We start from the raw sequence: 19,928 nt of genomic DNA, 5'->3' as shown, positions 1-19,928 counted from the left end.
CCAAAAGGGAAAAAACAAATATACTATACCATAATAGTGGATACAATTACCTAACCACAAGTTTTCAACTCCATTCAGAATAGAATATTAGTAATACTGTTATTATTAGTACTATTCTAATAGAATAAGCAATAATGATTTTAGTTATTTGTTTCCACTGAACCCCTGTCTAAGGAGCTATACCCCAATTATCCAAATCAAGGAAAAAGTTAAATGTGAATAATATAAAACATTAGATACTTCTCAATTCATTTTAGAATGCAGTTAGACACAAATTAACATAGGTTGAGAACCTTTGTACCCAGCTCTGATTTCACTCCCTGCTCAGTTACTTGGGCAATAGGGTTAAGGCAGAAAGCTCATGTTTTCCCAAATGAAAGGTGGATATAGGAGAACTCTAACTTACAAATGTGTTGTGTTCCAAAAGTCCATTTCTAAGTGGTTAGTTTGGAATTCAGAATGGATTTTTCCATAAAACTCATGTGTGGTAAGTATATGGGATGGTACAGGTTGAAGGGAAGAGTAGGAAGAGGGAGGTAGCAACAAGTTTAGAGGACAAAATTAAATGCTTTTCTAAATATCAGTGAAACCCAGAATTATCAGTAGTAAATTCTCCATGTGCACTAAAACTGACACGTCTTCATTCAAAACAATGAAAATGACAGCGATAGATACTGTAGGCATATAAATTCTTGTTTTATTCTTTGATAGTTATTAATATTCAAAGGATCATTGAACAAAATTATCTCTGCATCTACCAAGGAATATTTTATGATCTTAATTCATGGCACTTTATTAGAAGAGAGGCTTTGATATTGTTGCATTTTTATCTAGTTTCAAATATTTTTTCATGATCAATAAATGATAGTGTGATCTTATTATGTTCCTTAGACAAATTTTGATCCATTATGTTTCATTTAGTCATCAAGGGCTGAGTGTTTGAAAAACCTGTCTCTTCTCATCTCATATCTTCATCACATCTACTTTTGATAGTGTGTAGACCATTCTCACAAAAAGTTTATAAATATATTTTTAAATTTTTACTAATAGCTTTTTATTTTCAAAATACATCAAAGATAATTTTCAACATTCACCTTTGCAAAACCTTATATTCCAAAATTTTCTCCCTCCCTTTCTCCCACCACCTTCCCTAGATAGCAATAGGTTAAACATATGCAGTTAGTTCTTCTATGCATATTTCCACATTTATCATGCTGCACAAGAAAAATTAGATCAGAAATGAAAAAAAAGCAAGTAAACAACAACAAAACAAGTAAAAATAGTATGTTGTTATCCACATTCAGTCCCTCATAGTCCTCTCTCTGGATGTGGATGGCTCTCTCCATCACAAATCTATTGGAATTGGCCTGAATCACTTCATTGTTGAAAAGAGCCACATCCATCAGAGTTGATCATCACGTAATCTTGTTATTGCTGTGTATGATGTTCAATAATTTTATAAATATGAGAAAGCAGGCATTTGGATCAGTAATTATTTATGTCTTAATTGCTTTATCAAAATAATAGCATTTATGGTATCTCCCTTCCCCGCCAGGTCATTTGTACTTTCCATACTTTCTGATAGCTTAAAAAATGAAACCTCAGTTTTTTCAAAATTGTGTTGCCAACAACATAAGTTTCTTTTATGCACACTTACCTTGGTGAAATTTGTATTTTGTCCTCATCTTTATTAATGCAAATTTAATTTTCTTATATAGCATATCAAAGACTGAAATGTTGGAAGCCAAATACTATGGTTCTATGATCAGTGATGATGAAAATGATTTATTATAGAAATGTTGACAGATATGTTCCATTATTTTGATCTGTTTTTCTCCTTCCAGTTAAATCTTGGACATTATGTCAAATCTTTTACAAATTCCTATTCATTGTTCTTCAGTATTTTGTAAGATAATACTGTTTAGAATTAACACTTGTGAAGGTCACAGATCTTTTGAAGTATTAAAAAAGGATGATTATGGTTTGCATCCCCTGAACTTATTCAATTTGACATGAGGGAGCTAATTAGAATCATGACTGGTGTTTCTTTGGCATACTGGACGAGATACTAGACCTAGAGTAAGGAAGATCTGAGTTTAAACTCTATCTCACAGATTTATTACTATGTGACCTTGCATATCTCACTTAATCACTCTCAGATTCAGTTTTCTAATTTGTCAAATGGATAATAATAACATTTAATTCATTAGCTTGTTATATGGATCCTATGAAATAATATACGTAAAGAGTGCATTGCAAACCTTAAAATACTATATAATTAACTGTTATTATTATTAGCTATAGCTTCAGCCTGGAATGAAAACTGTCCTATACCCAAAAAAGCCCTTCACATATTATATATTCATTGAGTATTAATTAATTTGACAGGCATTGGTCAAGCTCCTGTTAAGTGCTAGATATACAGTTTTTAAAATGGTATTCTCCCTTCTCTCAGTGCATTTACAGTCTAATGGGGAGGGGTTAACATGGGGGCAAATAAATACAATACAAGGTAAATGTGCAAAGGAGATAATCATTTGAAATATTTTGGTTAACATTGAAGAAAAAGATCACTTTTAACTGGGAGAAATCAAGAAAGTTGATATCTGCACTGATTCTAGAAGAAAAAGGAGAAACAAAGGTTTTAAACATATGGAAATGAGAAGGAATTATATGTCAACGCTGTCTGAATTTGTGTATAGGATGAGAGTAATGTGCGGGTTGGAGAGCCGACTACTTTGGAACCAGCTCCTTTCCAACAACTTAGACTGATTTTATTCTGCTTTCTTCAGTTCAGTAACGAAGTGGCCCTAGGACTGGTGCATTTGTGAAAAGAACAAGGTCAATCATATGAACAGATTTGGCTCAGCCTAGATAAAGGAATGATGCTTACTGTAAGATTAAAATGACTCTAGAGTAGTACAACTTTCTGGTTCTAGTCAGTATTAGGTCTATCATTACTGATGATTTTCATTTGATATTCTCTTGACATCATCATTATCATAGGCCTTTTCTTAGAGATTATAGTTGATATAGCTACTAGTTTGTTAAATCTATTGAAGCCTGTAAGAGGCAATTAACCATATTTCTGCTACTTTTGATGATTTATGATGATTACTTATCAACAAGTCTTATTTCTTGTCTTGTAAGCCAAGCAACCAGCATTTACTTTCTAAATAGCAAGAATATATAGGAGAACTAAGATAAATCCTTTGCTGAAAGTGACTATAAGCTATCTGCCTCTTAAACCTATTTATTGAGTTTCTTTCTCTCTTCCCAAAAAGAGAACCTCTCTTTTTAATTTCAATCCACAGTGGATAATGAGAAGGACCATTTGCTGAGGGCCATCCAAACTCTGAATAGTCGCTAGTCACTGAAGTGTGCAAAAATATGGCAGTGATAAAGGTGCTATTGTCTTAAAATGTTTCTGAAAGAAGGGAAAAATAATACCTAGCAGTTATCCTGACAGTAAATGATGCTATATAATCATATTAGAAAGATTTCTGTGTATATGTGTTTGGCAGTCAGCTTCTATGTAACTAGGTTTGTCTATAGCACACAGGAGCCTGCTAAGTACCTTTTCTTTTTCTTATGGGATCTAGGCTTTATTACCTAGGGTTCTGGTCTAGGGACAAAGCAGAGACTCCCTGCATTTAAGAGAATGGTCAACATATAGCTCTCAAGGTCTATGGTTTTGACAAGACCTATGGCAATGTCCCAAATGCAGCTTATCTAAACCAATCCTTCTAACTTCCCTCAAACCTGGCCTGTAGCCTGGGACCAGTCAGGCAAGCTCTCTAAGATTCATTGACCCTATTTGGAGAATGGGAATAATGCCATGCAAACTGATCTCCTAGAGAAATTGCCAGTAGAAATGACTGGAAAACAAAAAAGAAAACAGGAAAATGCCATACAAATGCTTACTATTATTAATAGTAATATTAGTCCTCTCAGACTTTACACAACACTTTGTTCTTCAATTCTCTAATGCAACTTTCAAATAATATTTGTGTATTATAGTTGTCTTTTTATCTACTCCTCTATTGTTCTGTAGAGGATTCACTTATTCTGATATGAAATTTTCCTTGGTATCATCAAAACAGTCAGCTTTTAATACCTGCTGGAACCTGTGGAAACCATTCTGACATCTTTCTGGCATGATGGTTGGGTCAGCATGTTTCTGGGAAGGGTTTCCTAAACTTTGAACTTCTTTCCATTGCTAGCATACAATAGGTGCTTAATGTATAATAACATAAAGCAAGATAGAGTCAGATTACTACTTGTCAGGGAAAAGAAAGGAGGTAATGTGGAAGAGACATTGATTGGGTCATCAGATGTCACTGTTGGCCCCTGACAACTTGATAGCTTAGAGCTAAGGGGTATGGAAGTCTACTGGAGGAGAAAAGGGAGAGTAGGCTTAGCATGAATAGTGAGAAGACATATACTATTCATATGTCCGTGATATTCCTAAGGTTAATATGTATGTTCTCAACTTGGACAGTAGTTCAGACTATAAATACTAACCATTGCCAATGGCTAGCATGTTGTTTAGTCAGTACAATTGTGTTCAACTTTTCTTGACCCCATTTGGAGTTTTCTTGGCAAAAATACTGGATTAATTTGCCATTTCCTTCTCCAGCCCATTTTACAGATGAGAAAACTGAGGCAAACAAGGTTACATAACCTTCCCAGGTTTATCTAATGCACCACCTAATTGCCCGTGGCTAATATAGACTTTTGCTAATTGTGGGTCCTTCCTTAGTGTTGCTTGTTGACTATTTGTATATACTGGCAAACACTGCTCCTCTTTGGAACCAACCTCAAAGGGCACAGCACAGTCATGAATGGCTGAAAAATAAGTGACAGATGAGTAGCCTAGAGTATATAGTTAAGGAGGGATGGGGAGAGAACTACCATATCTGATTATGGGTTTGGAGAAGGAATACTCCTAAGGAACCACAGTTGTTGACATCTTCTGTGCAAAATTTCTTAGCTTTGAACCATAGAACAAATCTTGGGTGAGAAATAAGGAAAGAACAATGTTTTGAATATTTTTGTCATGTTTGCATATGTGGGTTCTGATCATTGTCAATATGTCACCTTTGAATCTGAAGGATAATAATATATATCTATGGGAAGCAAAAATCAGAGGCTTTCTTTAAGATACAACTGTCAAGTGTTTGTCACGTAGGTGCCATGCCTATATGTGTAATAGGAAAATCAGCAGTGGAATTGAAGTCAGAGAACTGATATTTTTGTCCTGGCTTTGCCAGGGACTGGATATGGGCCTTAGGCAAGTAGTTCAGTTTCTCTGTGTCTGTTTTCTCATCTGTAAAATGGAAATAATACTGTTCCACTTACTCCTACTGAGTTGTACTGAAGATGAAATGAGAGAGACTGTGTCCTGAAAAAGCACATTGCCATACACTCATTTTTCAGCTGTTGTCCAACTCTTTGTGACTCCATTTGAGGTTTTCTTAGCAAAGATACCAGAAAGGTTTGTCATTTCTTTCTCTCGTTCTCTTGACAGAGGAGGAAACTGAGGCAAATGGGGTTAAGTGACTTGCCCAGGGTCATATAGCTAGTAGTAAATGTCTGAGGACAGATCTGAATTCAGGAAGAAGTCTTCCTGTCTCCAAGCCAGCACTCTTTCCACTCTGCCTCCTACCTGCCCTGCTCTGAAAAGTATACATCACTGTATAAAAGCCAGTGAATTAGAATAAAATCATAAGCGAATGTTAGAAAAGGTTATCACAGAATGCTACATCCACCTTGTTTTACAGGTGGAGAAATTGAAGCTTAGAAAAATTAAGTAATTTGATTAATGTCATGGGAATTGTTGGTGGAAGATCTGGGGACTAGAATTCAGGATATTAGAGCCCAACCCCAACTAGTTTTAACAGTTGGGATACTGAGGTTCAGCACCTGCCCAAGGTAATAGCTATTTCTTAATGTATTTTCTATTCTTTTACACTATGTAGCACATAGGGCAGGTAGGTCACACATTGGACAGAGCACTAGGCCTGGAGTCAGGATGACTGATCTTCCCGAGTTCAAATTTAGCCTCAAGTAGTTACTAGCTGTGTGACTCTGGGCAAACCTCAGTTTCCCCATCTGTAAAATGAACTGGAGAAGGAAATGGCAAACTACTTCGCTATCTTTGCCAGGAAAGCCCCAACTGCAGTCACAGAGAATCAGAATGGAAAAGGACTGAAAAAAAGTTAACAATGCAACAATGTAGCACATATAAGCTCTGAGCTGGCTCTCTCAATCCCGACTTTACTCAGATGCCCAGAAAGTGGCTTGTAGGTCGCCCTTTGGGTGTTCAGAGATAGCCTTAAGGAGTTGGAGTAATTTTCTAAAGTATAACATATAAGTATTACAATTGTGCTTCCTGACACTATTATCCTTTGTTATCAATTAGATTTAATTAGCTTTTAGAAAAAGGTTTTTAAAAAAGAGGCACTATATTATAAAAACAATTGGTAGAAAATATTCTTATCTCAAAGTCTATGACATATTCTTCCATCACTATATACAGAGTCTGGGGTAAAACAGATTCAGGCTTTGGCCAAAGCACATGGCAAAGGAGTAACCTACAGCTCCTTAAAATATTTTAGCTAGAGTTTTTAGGATGCTTCCTTTAAATATGATAGAGGAGTTTTTCAGCTGAAATCTTTGCAAACATTTGAATCTATTTCTTCATCTTGTGCAGTCTTGTCCTTGACTCCCAATGCAGACACTGTCATCAGCCAATCGTGGGAAACTTAATGTTGATGTTAAGTGGCAAAGTGGAAAATCTAAAATCTTTGGGTTATTTGAAACTTGCAGATGGAGGTGGGAGGAGATCTAGGTCACAGCACAAATTAAGGTAGAAATAATGTTGAATGTAAAAATGTAACAAGAAAAAAATGTGTTTCTCCCTCCAAATCCAAGTGATTCCTTCTTATCTCTTTCTCTGTCCTCTTGCCAGATACTCAAATCTTTCAGGTTCTGAACTAACTCTCTGGTAATATATAGATCCTACAAGGTGTTGTCAAGTCCCTCAGCCAAGTGGAACCATCTTTCTGTAACATTCAATTGAAATGTTTTTGATTCAAGGAGGTATCTAATCCTCATTCATACCTTATTTATCTATTTGCTTGCTTATTTATTTATTATGGTTTATTAAGCATTTATTGAGTATTGACTATGTTGTAGGCACTGTACAAATAGAAGCAATAACATAAACATAGAATAGTTTATATTCTGATATAGAAAGACAATACATAAAGAGAAGAGTATTGTAGAAAGGAGTATATTTAAAAGAATTTTTTATTTTCCCCACTTACATGTATTTTTTACATTTGTTTTTAAAACTCTGAGTTCCAGATTCTCTTTCTCTCCACCCTTATCCAAACTCCCAAACTGTATTTTATAGGAAATTAGAGGTTCCAGTAGGCAGAAGTGAGGAGAGAGTATATTCCAAACATGGGATTTGTCAACAGGCAATCACATTATCATGAGACTTATGTGAAAACCAGATTTAATAAAAGAGAAATAAACATGTATGTGAAACACAAAAGGTTTCCAGTCTTTACAGAAGTTTATCTTTTTATAATAACAAGACAAAGGGAGTAGAGAATAACAGAAAAGAATGTGAAATGGGAGGGAGACCAGTGTAGCAAGGTGGGGAGAAGGTGCTCCCCCACAAGCAGGGGCAAGATAAAGGCAAAAGCCTGTCTTTTCTCTTTGAAACTGCTAGACCTTGAATACAGAAGGGTTTGCTTATCTGCAAAGGGCCTTAACTGCGCAAGCATTATCACAGCTTGGCTCAGACTGGCTGTCACCTGTCTTGCCTTCTAAGGACATACAGGAAGTCCCTTCTTGGAATGCAACAACAAATAATGTCAACTTGGGAGGAAGGTCATCTTTGATATATTCAGGACCTCCTTTATACTCTGGGTTCAGTGCTTCTGGAAGATATGGCAACTCTAAAAGACAAGTTCAAGGGACAAGTTCAGGATAGCCCTTAATAGGAGCCATTTGTGCAGACAAATAGGCAAGAAATGGAATGTTAAATATCAGAAACAAATAGCAGAACAGTTTGACTGTTTTGGAGAGTCCATGAAGGAGAGCAGTATTAAAATAAGTTTAGAGATATAATTGGGAATCTGTGAAAGCCTTCAAAAATGCTAGATTCAACATTCTGTATTAAAGAATTAGATTTACCCCTGTTTTTTCATTTTATCCTCATAGATATATTTATTTTTATTGAATCCTTGTGGAAGAGAAGCAACCTGAGAACTCTCAACTCTTCAATCTCTTAATAAAATGATTTTGGCTTATCCCTAATCAAAATCTCCCTTCCATTTGGAAGGGAAAGGGTTTGAGGGGTCTCACAACTATCACAAAATAATTTTGTCAGTTTTACCCTCATTCAGAATGAGTCTTATAAAAGGTTAAAGAATAAAGGAGATTAAAAATCTATGAAAGTTTCTCAGCATCTCCATGAAGGGAAAAATTGATGACTTTAAGCTAATGGCATGAAGAATGACTGAGTTACCTCTGATGTCATAGCCATTTCCATCACTCAAGTGTCTTACCCTGTTTTGAATAATGGATTTTAAACAGCCTTACACGCTTCCCCCCTCCCAGTAATTCCAAAGCTCTTAACAAATCAATCTGAGAAAGAAATAAACAAATATGTAGAAAAGCAGCAGGATATTTAGGGAATGGTTTTAATTAAAATTTTCAAGTTTCCCTTTTGGTATCTTGTATGAGTCATTAAATATATATATATTTTAAATTTCATATAAAAGTAAGCTAATCATCATATTTATCCTCAGTGTACTATTATCATAATCTCAGGAGTCCTAAAGAGGAGGAAGAAGTTCAGAAGCCAGTCAAAAAACAGTCTTTCCTGATTTTGTGACACAGATGCATCATAGCAAGCCCTTTTGGTACTCACTGTCCACAAATCCTGATCCAGCTCATCTGTATAATTCAGCACACAAGAAGACCCCTCCCGGGGAACATACAGGGGAATATTTCTAAAGACACAAAAGATAACCCCCATACGCCCACTATTCCCACCTGCCTTTCTTCTTCCTAAAATCACTGCAGTGTTTGGCACAGGAAATACTGTATGACAAGGCCAACTTCCAAATACTAATAATGCAAATTCTACTGCTTCTTTTCCTATATATTGGTTTCAGGCATCTTTAGTGTCAGTAAGGGGTCAATATACACTTCCAGAATATTGACTGAAATTGCTGACTTTTCTTCCCTATGGTTCAGCTGCACTACCATCTTTGCTGGGCTAACACTAATTTCATTAAAAAAAAAAAAAGACATCTCTCTATCTCTGTGTCTTTTTTCCTTTCTTCCTCTCCTCTCCTCTTTCCTCTTAATCCCTCTCCCGGCCCCCTTCTAGCCAATCTAAAGTGAATGTTGCATAGGAAACCAAATGTGCTTACTTAGCAGCCATTCTGAGTTGTGATTAGCCTCAGGCAGTCTGTTTAAACAGTAAACTGTAACATGGTCAGCTCTCATTTATCATTCAGTAGGTCCGGGAGAGAGTAAATGATGAGGAGGTGATAGCTCTATGGTGTAGAGATGATGCCATTAAAGTATTGGTGAAAGGAATTTGGAGTGTTTAGAAATGTTTAGCTTGGAGGAGAGAAGTCAGTCTTGAAGTATATGAAGGTTGTCAAATGGAAAGGGGATGGAATTTCCCCTTTGGCTTTAGTGGGCAGAACTAGTACTAATAATTGGACATTTCAAGGTGGCAAATTTTGGCTCAATTTTAGGATTGTCAGAGGTTTTAAAGCAGATCTTGAGTTATTAATTGTAGGAATATTAGAGAAGAGATTCTTGTACATAGATGGTTTGGACTAGATGTGATTCTCAGTTTGTTGATTACTTGGGCCCGTTTACTTTTTTGCTACTCTCTGACATATTCTCTTGTCAAATTAGAAAATTGCCAGCAATGTGCCTCTTTTTTTTTTTTTTTGATGAGAATGTTTCCCATTCTAGGGCATCCATAAGAATCACATGATCATAGATCTAGAACAGATCATTCTAGTCCAGTCTCCTCTTTTACTCAAGGAACCGTAAAGCCAAGGGAGGTTTTGACTTGTCCTCAGTAAGGTAATAAACATTGGAAGTAGGATTTGAACTCCAGTCTTCTAACTCTAAAGTTAGAGTGCTTTAGGAGGTAGGATCATGGTATTAAACCATCTAACAGAATGGATGTCTCTCTATTCTGCAGCTACCAGGTAGTATCTAAGTATTATTCCTGGTCCCTTTGTGCCTCTAACCTCCCACAGAAGTTATTATCTGCCTACCAGACCTTACTCCTTCTTCCAGATCATACACCTTTTATTTAGTTAGGTACTGCCAGTTATGCAATCCCCTTATTAGTATCAGTGTAGTTACACTGGGACTGATTCTTGAATAGATGGGAATCATATTGTTAACTCTTTTATGAGAGGACTCCTACAGCACAAAAACTCAGGTTCACTTTAAGTAATCTCTTTCTGAATCTGTTTCTGACTCTCTGTCTGTGTATCTCTCTTCCTATATCTGTCTCTTTCCCCTTCTTTCTCTCCCTCTCTCTCTCCCTCTCTCTGTCTCTGTCTCCCTCCGTTCCTCTTTCCTGCTCTCTCTCTCCCTCTTTTTCTTTTTTTCTCTTTTTCTCTCATGCACACAGATCTCTATCTGGAAAATTACTGATGCTGCCCAGTGTGTTAATGCCAACTCCTTTGGAAAACATGCAGTTCACAAAGTTTTTTTTTTAAAAAAAGGGAAATTTTATTGAAAGATGGAAATAAAAGAGTAAAATTCCCATCAGACTTCTTGGAAGATGAGGACCCCTCAGATGACCAAGCAGCTCTCCCAAACACCTATGTAGAAGGAATCTGAGTAAGGTCATGGACTCCCAACAAGAACCTGCAGTCATTCCCTAGTGTATTGTAAAATTTTAGACAATGATCTCTAAAAGAGCTTCTCTTTTATTTATTTATTTTTTAAATAACTTTTTATTGACAGAACCCATGCCAGGGTAATTTTTTACATTATCTCTTGCACACACTTCTGTTCTGATTTTTCCTCTCCCTCCCTCCCTTCACCCCCTCCCCCAGATAGCAAGCAGTCCTATACATGTTAAATAGGTTATAGTATATCCTAGATACAATATATGTGTGCAGAACTGAACAGTTCTCTTGTTGCACAGGGAGAATTGGATTCAGAAGGTATAAATAACCCGGGAAGAAAAACAAAAATGCAAACAGTTTACATTCATTTCCCAGTGTTCTTTCTTTGGGTGTAGCTGCTTCTGTCCATCATTGATCAATTGAAACTGAGTTAGATCTCTTTGTCAAAGAGATCCACTTCCATCAGAGTACATTCTCATACAGTATCGTTGTTGAGGTATATAATGATCTCCTGGTTCTGCTCATTTCACTTAGCATTAGTTCATGTAAGTCTCTCCAAGCCTTTCTGTATTCATCCTGCTGGTCATTTCTTACAGAACAATAATATTCCATAACATTCATATAACCACAATTTACTCAACCACTCTCCAATTGATGGGCATCCATTTATTTTCCAGTTTCTAAGAGCTTCTTTTTAGTCAGTCCTAGGCATCTCCTAATGGGTGCTATCAGGCAACACTCAATGTCAATACCAAGTTTTTCTATCTTTGGGTGTCTGCAAAAGAGAATTCTTGTAGAGTTTCCCTGCCTGGAAAGAAGCATCATTTTTCTTGCATCTCTACTGAACAAGATCAAATCATGGACTTCTTTTCTTTGATACGATTGACTCTAATCTCACAAAAGTTTTCCCAGAGGATAGGACTATGCTATTCCCTTGTTTCCAAGAAAAGCCATGTCATCCAAGAGGAGATTCAAGGATGATGATAACAAATTTGTAAATATTTTCTCCTTTAGATGTCTTTCCCATCCAGAGAAATTTCTTTACTTGGTCCAGGAGTTGGCAAAGTAACCCAGATTTCTTGTTAATTTTTTTCTCTCAAAAGAGGCAGTATGATATAGTGGGAGTAAACTAGACCCCAAATCAGGAAGACCTTGTTTACATCCTTTCACTGAAAATCCCCTGGCTATGGGATCTTGCATGAAACACTTAATTTTTCAGTGTCCCAGGCATCTCTCAAAGACCATAAATTATAGGATAAATACTTATTACATTGCTTTCCTTAATATAACTGAAGTCATTATATAGGTTATTATTCTGATGCTGTTAAATTCACTTAGCTTTAGTGCAAAGAGCCAAAATTTGGAATGAGATTTCAAATCAAATGCTTATTTACTATATATTCTCCCCACTTCCCTCCTTCTCCCTCCCTCCCATCTTCCCCCACCTTAGTATTCCCATTTCTAGATTAAATATCTTCAGTTCCTTTGAAGGATTTTCATGATTTTGTATTCTGTCATCATCCTAATCATATCTAATACCTAATCATCCTCTTAGGGAATTCAGTAATTTGGCAATATCTATATCAAATGGAATAAATTTAATTTTAGTTCTATATATAACAGAAGAAGTAACTGCTTATATGGTATGCTATGAGATTCATGGGAAACCTTTTCAATTCCCTAAGATCTCCCTGTAGATGGATTATTGATATATCTACTTTAAAAACCATTCCTTTGGGTTAACGTCCTGTCTCTTGAATCCCTTGAAATATAAGTATGTAACAAAGAAATCACTGAGCCCAATTAGCACCCATCATCACACTGGCAGAAAGCAGGATCTAGAAGTAAAAGAGGCATAGAATTGTTAGGGTTCTTCCTTTCTTCCTCCCTCCCTTTCTCCTTCCCTTCCTTCCTTTCTTCCTTCCTTTTTTCCTTTCTTCCTTCCTTCTTTCCTTCCTTCCTTCTTTCCTTTTTTCCTTCCTTCCTTCCTTCTTTCCTTCCATTTTTCTTTTGTTTTGGTAGTGGTAACTCTATAGAGCTGTCTGGGGTCCTGAGGCAAGTTAAGTAACTTGCTCAGTGGCTAATCTTGACCCCAAATTTTCCAGATTCAGAGGCCAGAGAACTGCTAGGTTTTAATGGAAAAGAATCACAAGATCGAGGATTCAGAAACATGGACAATCAGAAATATCTGGCCAGAAAGCCCAGAAAAGAAACTTCAGGGGGAAACCTTGATAGCCAGAGATGAGCCTATCTCCTCAAGGATACTTATAGACTAGGGGAAGTGAGAAATACATTGTATCTCTTCACAGTTCAGCTCAGGGCAAGACATAATTCTGATAGATCCCAGTATTTTTGAGCAACTGTTGACTCTTACTTAACTTGAGGTTTACATTGGTCCCTTGATAACCTGTATTTCAACAAACATTAAATGACATGAATTTTTTTTAAAGTTCAAGCCCCAGAAAGAGAGACCTTGGCCTCCATGTGCAAATATATTTGGGCATCATACAAAGTGCCAAATTGACACCTCATTATGGGCAGCAAGTAAAGTTAAATTAAGTGACTGAAAGGGCTATAACAAATTACCTATTCAAAATTACTTTTGCAAATCTTACTAAATTCATGGCAACCCTGAAAATATCTCCTCGCAAAAAATTTTTCCCTCTCTTGGAGTTGTGGCTGCTGCAGGAAAATTAGTAAAATCCACAGAATAACATTTGAACTTTTGCAAATGAGTAAACAGCCAAAACAAACAGCACTTCGGAAAAAACACACATTTTCTCTCTTTTAACAGCAGGCTGTGCCTCAGCAAAATACCTTAAAAGTGAACTAAAAAGCTTTTAAAAAAATAAACAATTCTGCTTATGATCCTAAATTGGGACCATATGGAGATGTGAAAGCTGCAAGAACAATCCATTTATGTTCTGTCCTTACTGCCTGCATTATTTGCATGCCATAGAGAATGCTCATTAAGTAGAATTGATTCTGGTCTTGAATGACCCCCAACAAGAATGAGCTATCTTCTGAGGCTTCTTAGACAACATTACATTAAGAAAAAGAATTGAAACGAAGACCAATGTTCGTTAATAAGGCACATCTGAGAAGCAAGTTACTCCTCTGTTCAATGTCCCACCATTTCATTTCAAATCAGATTTTTCCTTAAAGGTACCAAAAGGCCCCAGTGTAGGTCAATGATAAATACCGAAGCTGATACTATATAGTGGATTCCATATGAATGGTCAGTCATTGATAGAGTTATACTACACATTGCTATCTTGTTTAGCTCTCTGGCCTTAAGGACTAGTGAATATACAGACTATCCAGAGTAGGTGCTTGTCTTTCTTCTACTCACTTTGACTTTTGTCATGACATCATGGGTAAGAAAACGTGGATGGGCCAGTACCAGACATTATCATTAAACAATTCAAGCACTGTTTGACTACCAGTACAATATTGGCAACAATAGTTTCTTTAAACTTGAAGGATTACATTTTCATTGTCTTATGGCTTTCTCTGTTTCTTATTTTGTAGAAGTATGATGGCATAATGAATAGAATGCTGGATATAGAGCCTAGTAGACCTGGGTTCAAAAACTGACACTGATACTATGGCTGGGCACTTACTCTTCTCTGTATCTCTGGTTGTTCTCTATGACTTAGCTATTGAGTTATAGTTGGGTTTCCATGGTAAAGAAGATGTGTAATTCTTGTACATGTTTAACCTATATCAGATTTTTTGCTGTTTTGAGGGCAGGGAGAAAGAAAAATTTGTAATAGAAGATTTTGCAAAAGTGAATGTTGAAAACTATCTTTGCATGTATTTGGAAAAATAAAATAGAATTTAAAAAAAGAAGTTATATAATTCTTTTGATATTTTCCTCAGTAGTACTTAATATCTGTATCATTTATCATTTAAATGCTAGCACTTACCTAGCCAGTTAGAACTAGAATTAAATTAGAATAGTGCCCCCAAATCAATTAGACTAATTACATAAGGACCTTTTATTAAAATGGTAAGTGTGACTTAGGTACCATTAAAATATTTAGCTGCTTTACATTAAAGAATCCTTGGAAACATCCAATATCAGTGCCCTGTTTATACTTTTATTAGGAGGGATATGATAAATATTTGTATCAGAGGCTATGCCTTAGGATCTGTCATGCTTGCTTTTTTTTTTCTCTTGTCTCTTCCCTAGATTGTAGATTCTGTTTTCTTACTACTATCTCCTAATATTGCCTTCCTTTAATTGACCAATCAACAACCATTTTAAAAAATATTGCTATTGATATTTTTTTATTTTACCCTGTCTAGTTTACCTTCCTCTCCCTTAAAACCATATCTTATATCAAAGAATTCAAAAAAAAGAAGGAAGAGAAAAAATTAGTAAATTCATGAAAACATAATCTGACATAAGCATTATTCTGTGATAGAGGTGTCAAACAGGAGACTGTGAGTATCATAGAATTGGAGTGTCATCTAAACTGGATTAAAATGTAATTTAGAAATATTTAACAAAAACAAAATAAATAAAAATACAATGAAACATAGAAAACATATTATTTTCTAAATTAATATGCAGCTTAGATAGGGATCCCATCATAGGGTTTGGTCCCTCTAGTTCTATTTGAGTTTGGCATCATTTTTCTATTCTGACCTCCCTGGCCCAAAGGAATCAAGCCCGTAGTCTTTTTTGGGCCAATAGCAATGAGCCTTTATAAAATATCTACCCCCAATTTATTCTGCATCTATCTTAGCTTTGCATGTTTATATATTGTCTCTTGAATTGTGAGCTTTTGAGAACAGGGATTATCTTTTGTTTTTCTTTGTATCCCAAGTGCTTAGCACAGAGCTTGGCATATAGTAGGAACTTAATAAGGCAAAATAAGTGATTGATGACTCCTCTGTGTCAGCCATTGTGATTAGTGCTGTGGTTAAAAAGCAATAGAACAGTTCCTGTATTTAAGGATTATATATCCTAACAGAGGAAACTGCATGTACAAGGATAGGTATCTGAAAAATCTATGTAAATAATTATGGGGAAGGGAAGGCACTAGCAGGTGGGGTGGAAGAGGGTGGGGTTGTATACTAGGAAAGTCCTCTTGCAGAAGATGGTGTCTAACCTGAGTCTTGAAGGGAACTTGGGATTTGAAGAAGTGGATATGAGGAGGAAATGTAACCCAGCCAGCACACAAGATCTGGATGGAGAGAGAAGAGAGAATTTTGAAAGTAAGAAACAATAAGATAGAGGAAGTCTGATAGAATACAAAGTATATAGAAGGGGAGTTAAAAAATCCTTTAAGGTATCTATGTCCTCTCCCTCTTGACATAATCTTCTCTATAGTTTGTATTTACTTATCTCTGTGCATATGATACTTCCCCCTATGCACACACACACACACACACACACACACACACACACACACACAGAGTTCTTGAGTGCAGGAACTATTTTGGCTTTGGCTTTGAGTTTACTTTTTAGGCACTGTGCTTTGCAGACAGTAAATACTGATGAGTTGAAAAGAAGAGAAGGAGGATTTTAATGAGGAAGCAGAATTCATGATCTAGGGAAAAGGCAGAATTGAGAGAGCAAGGAAGGCAAACTTGAGAGGGACTTGTAAAGACACAGCATTGATATACTCTTAATAAATGTATATTGAATTGAATGGAATTACATTCATCCATCTCTTATCTCTTTATTATTGCTCTTTAGGTTTTTGAGAGATAAAAATTGCCTTTGCCTCTTTGAACACAAGACTTCTTTCTCTTAGTTCAGATCTTTTTTTTTTTTCCCTGTCCTTGTTCTCTTCGGTATCCCAGGTTGGCACTCTTTGCTCACTAGCAAGAATATTTGGGAAGCACCATGGGTGGGTGCAGGCTTAAGGAGTTGGTTTTAATAACCCATATGATTTCTTGGGCTTTTTAGATCATAAAAAAGGTCATATCTTTAGAAATGGTATACCCAGGATGGTTGAAGATTGAAGGAACAGGCTGTAGTGTATTTTTAGTGCCTGCTGTTTGTGGGTAACATAACTGAAAACTGCTGGATCTTTTCCCCTTTAGCTGAATGGCTGGTATTCAGGAGCTTGCACCCACTCTCTGCCAGGCTGCCCTCATGGAACTCCCTTTTTATGATGTGGGTGACTAGTAACTTGGCACCTGACTGTCCTGCTACAATTCTTCATTATTGTGCAGTACCAATGTCCAGTCATCTGGCCCAACTGGCAGCCTTGGCGTCATTGGGTTATAGCAGAGAAGGTTTATTGATGAGACTCGGCTGGCTGGCTGGCTGGCTGTGAGCTTGTCAGGGCGTTACCACATTGCGAGTGAAAGTCTGCAGGGTAGGGGCTAGGTCTGGATGCTGTAAACCTCCTGGCATAGAGCTGGCACTCAGACATTAATGAACCACAGTAGCAAGAATAATGGCCAGTGTCCCATCCTAGAAGGATTCTGCCAATGCCTGCCGAGAATGGGGACTTGGCTCCAGTCACTCTGAATCTTCATAGTGAGTTGTTGTAAGTAAAGAGAATAGTTTTGGGAAAGTAAGTTCCCTAGACCTCTTAAGCCCAAGCTCATTTTGGGAAATCTCATTTTTCCAATTGAGCTCAGATACTTACTAACTGTGTGACCCTAGGCAAGTCACTTAACCCTATTTGCCTCAGTTTCCTCATCTGTCAAATGATCTGGAAAAGGAAAAAATAAACCACTCCAGTATCTTTGCCAAGAAAACCCCAAATGGGGTTATGAAAAGGTCGACAGAACCAAACAAACAATGAATTCTTTGAGAAACTCATAATAGGATCCTCTCATGATTTCACTGGATGTTTAACAGCAATGCTGTGAGGGAGGTTCTATGGTTATATGTGTTTATGCTTTATCTTCACTAGCAAGAAAGCTTCATGAGGGCAGAAAATTTTTATTTATATATTTCCTTTGGTGCCTGGTACATTACCTTGATAAGCAGCTAGATGGACAGTAGATGATAGACCATTGGGTCTATAATCAGAAAGATCCTGAATTCAAATTGGATCTCAGACACTTTTGAGCTGTGTGACCCTAGACAAGTCATTTAACTTGTTTCCCTTAGTTCACTGGAGAAGGAAATGGCAAATCATTCCAGTATCTTTGCCAAGAAAACTCCAGGAGCAGTATGATTCACAGGGTCACAAAGAGTTGAACCAAATCATCCAGTAACAATGGCATCAATACTACCTCGGACAAAGTAGGAATTGATAAATTTTATTTTCAAAAAAATGAATTAAGTCAAAATCACAAATGTAACATTTTGCAAAAATTGAAAACATTATGTAACTAGAAGAAATGAAAGAAGAAAAAGAGGGAGTAGAGACTAGTATTACTACTTTTCTCACTTCCTCCATTACTGGCATAGTCCTCAGGGCTATGTCCCTGGGGAAATGAGTGGATTTATCCTTTTTATACTCTAAATTATTGATAGATGCACTAAATTAGAAGGGAAGAGGAGGTCACAATGATAGAAAAAGTTCTAACTTCCAACTTGACACAGATTCAATAACAAAATAGCTAATATTTATCAAGCATTTTAAAATTTCCTAGTATTTTACAAATATTATCTCATTTTATCCTTGCAACAACTCTGGGAGGTAGGTATGATGATGATTGCCATTTCACAGATGGGAAACTAATGTAGACAGAAGTTAAGTGACAATATATATATATATATATATACACGTATATACATAATATATGTGTGTATATATATATATATATTATATCTTTATATATACATACATACATATATACATATACATATATACACATATAGTATCTAGGGCTGGAGTTGAATTCAGGTCTTTGTGACTCCAGATCCAGCACTTTATTCACTGAGCATTGCAGATTGGGTCCATTTAGTATAGAAATAAATGGCTTGATTATGTCAGAGATCCATGAGGATACCATTCATAGCCCAATCTTTTATTGTATTGAAAGTTGTACAAAAATTTGGTCACCAACCAATGATGATTATTTTTTAGCTATAATAATTCATGAAATAGTCTGCAAGGGTTGGAGAGGTTGAGATCCATCTTGCTGGGAGGAATATTTATACTAATGAAATCTTGATTCCTTAAAATATCAATAAAGGATAATGATCAATATTATTTTGCTTGCCTCAGAAAGTTATTTTTAGGATAATGTGGAAAAGAAGACAATGAAAAAAGTATTTGTTGCTATAAAATGAAAGGCTTACAAGGATAATCCTGAGTCAACCAGACCAAGGTTAAATTATGTTAACTATTCCCTTGTTTGAGAAGGCAGAGAAAAGGTCCTTCCTGCCACTAAATCAATGATCTTATAAAATAGCATAAAGTCTTTAAAGTTTGTGAAAGATGTGTTATAGAATCAGTTGGGCCTGGTCCAGAAAAGGTTTTCTGAAAGAGTAGGATTTGCTTTGGTTTTCAAAAGACATCAGGAGAGAAGTGCATTGTAAAAGTTTAATAATTGGCTCTCCAGGGAAAAAAATGTATAAAAAAATACACTAAATTTAATCTGTATTTCTAAAAAATGAGATTTTATAGATGTTTTCTGTTTTTTACATTATCATAGTTATTCCAAGTACCCTACTCATTGTATTTTTTAAGAGAAAAAAAATAATCAGTACAAGATAAAAAAATACTAAAGCATGTGCAATGTGAAACGCCTATGGACTTTCTGTCACCATAAAGGAGTGATTTTGGGTATCCTCTCATATCTCGTCATTCAAATTCTTCTGGTTCTTTGTAATTTTGTTACATTCACTTGATTTTTTTCATGTGTCATCCTTTTCATTTATATTGTTGTAGTTATTGTGTAGATTATTTTCTTGACTCTACATCAATTCATGTAGATTTTTACATGCTTCTCTGTATTCATCACACTCAGTCTCTTACAGCATAGTAATATTTCATTACTAAAATTTGTTTAGCCATTTCCCAAAAAATGGCCATCTACTTTGTTTCCAATTCTTTGTTATCACAAAAAATACTGGTATAAATATCT

At 36.0% G+C, this 19,928-nt stretch overlaps 1 protein-coding gene across 2 annotated transcripts in view; it reads left to right on the top strand.

The window, feature by feature from the left end:
- Positions 1-19,928, top strand: part of SCG5 (secretogranin V) — a 65,020-nt gene that overhangs the window by 22,228 nt on the left and 22,864 nt on the right. The gene's annotated exons all lie outside the window — the stretch shown is intronic.

Source organism: Antechinus flavipes, chromosome 2, assembly GCF_016432865.1.
Source record: "Antechinus flavipes isolate AdamAnt ecotype Samford, QLD, Australia chromosome 2, AdamAnt_v2, whole genome shotgun sequence".
Classification (NCBI taxonomy): Eukaryota; Metazoa; Chordata; class Mammalia; order Dasyuromorphia; family Dasyuridae; genus Antechinus; species Antechinus flavipes.
Note: the sequence above shows the minus strand (reverse complement) of the source record. Positions and strands in the feature narration are given on the sequence as shown.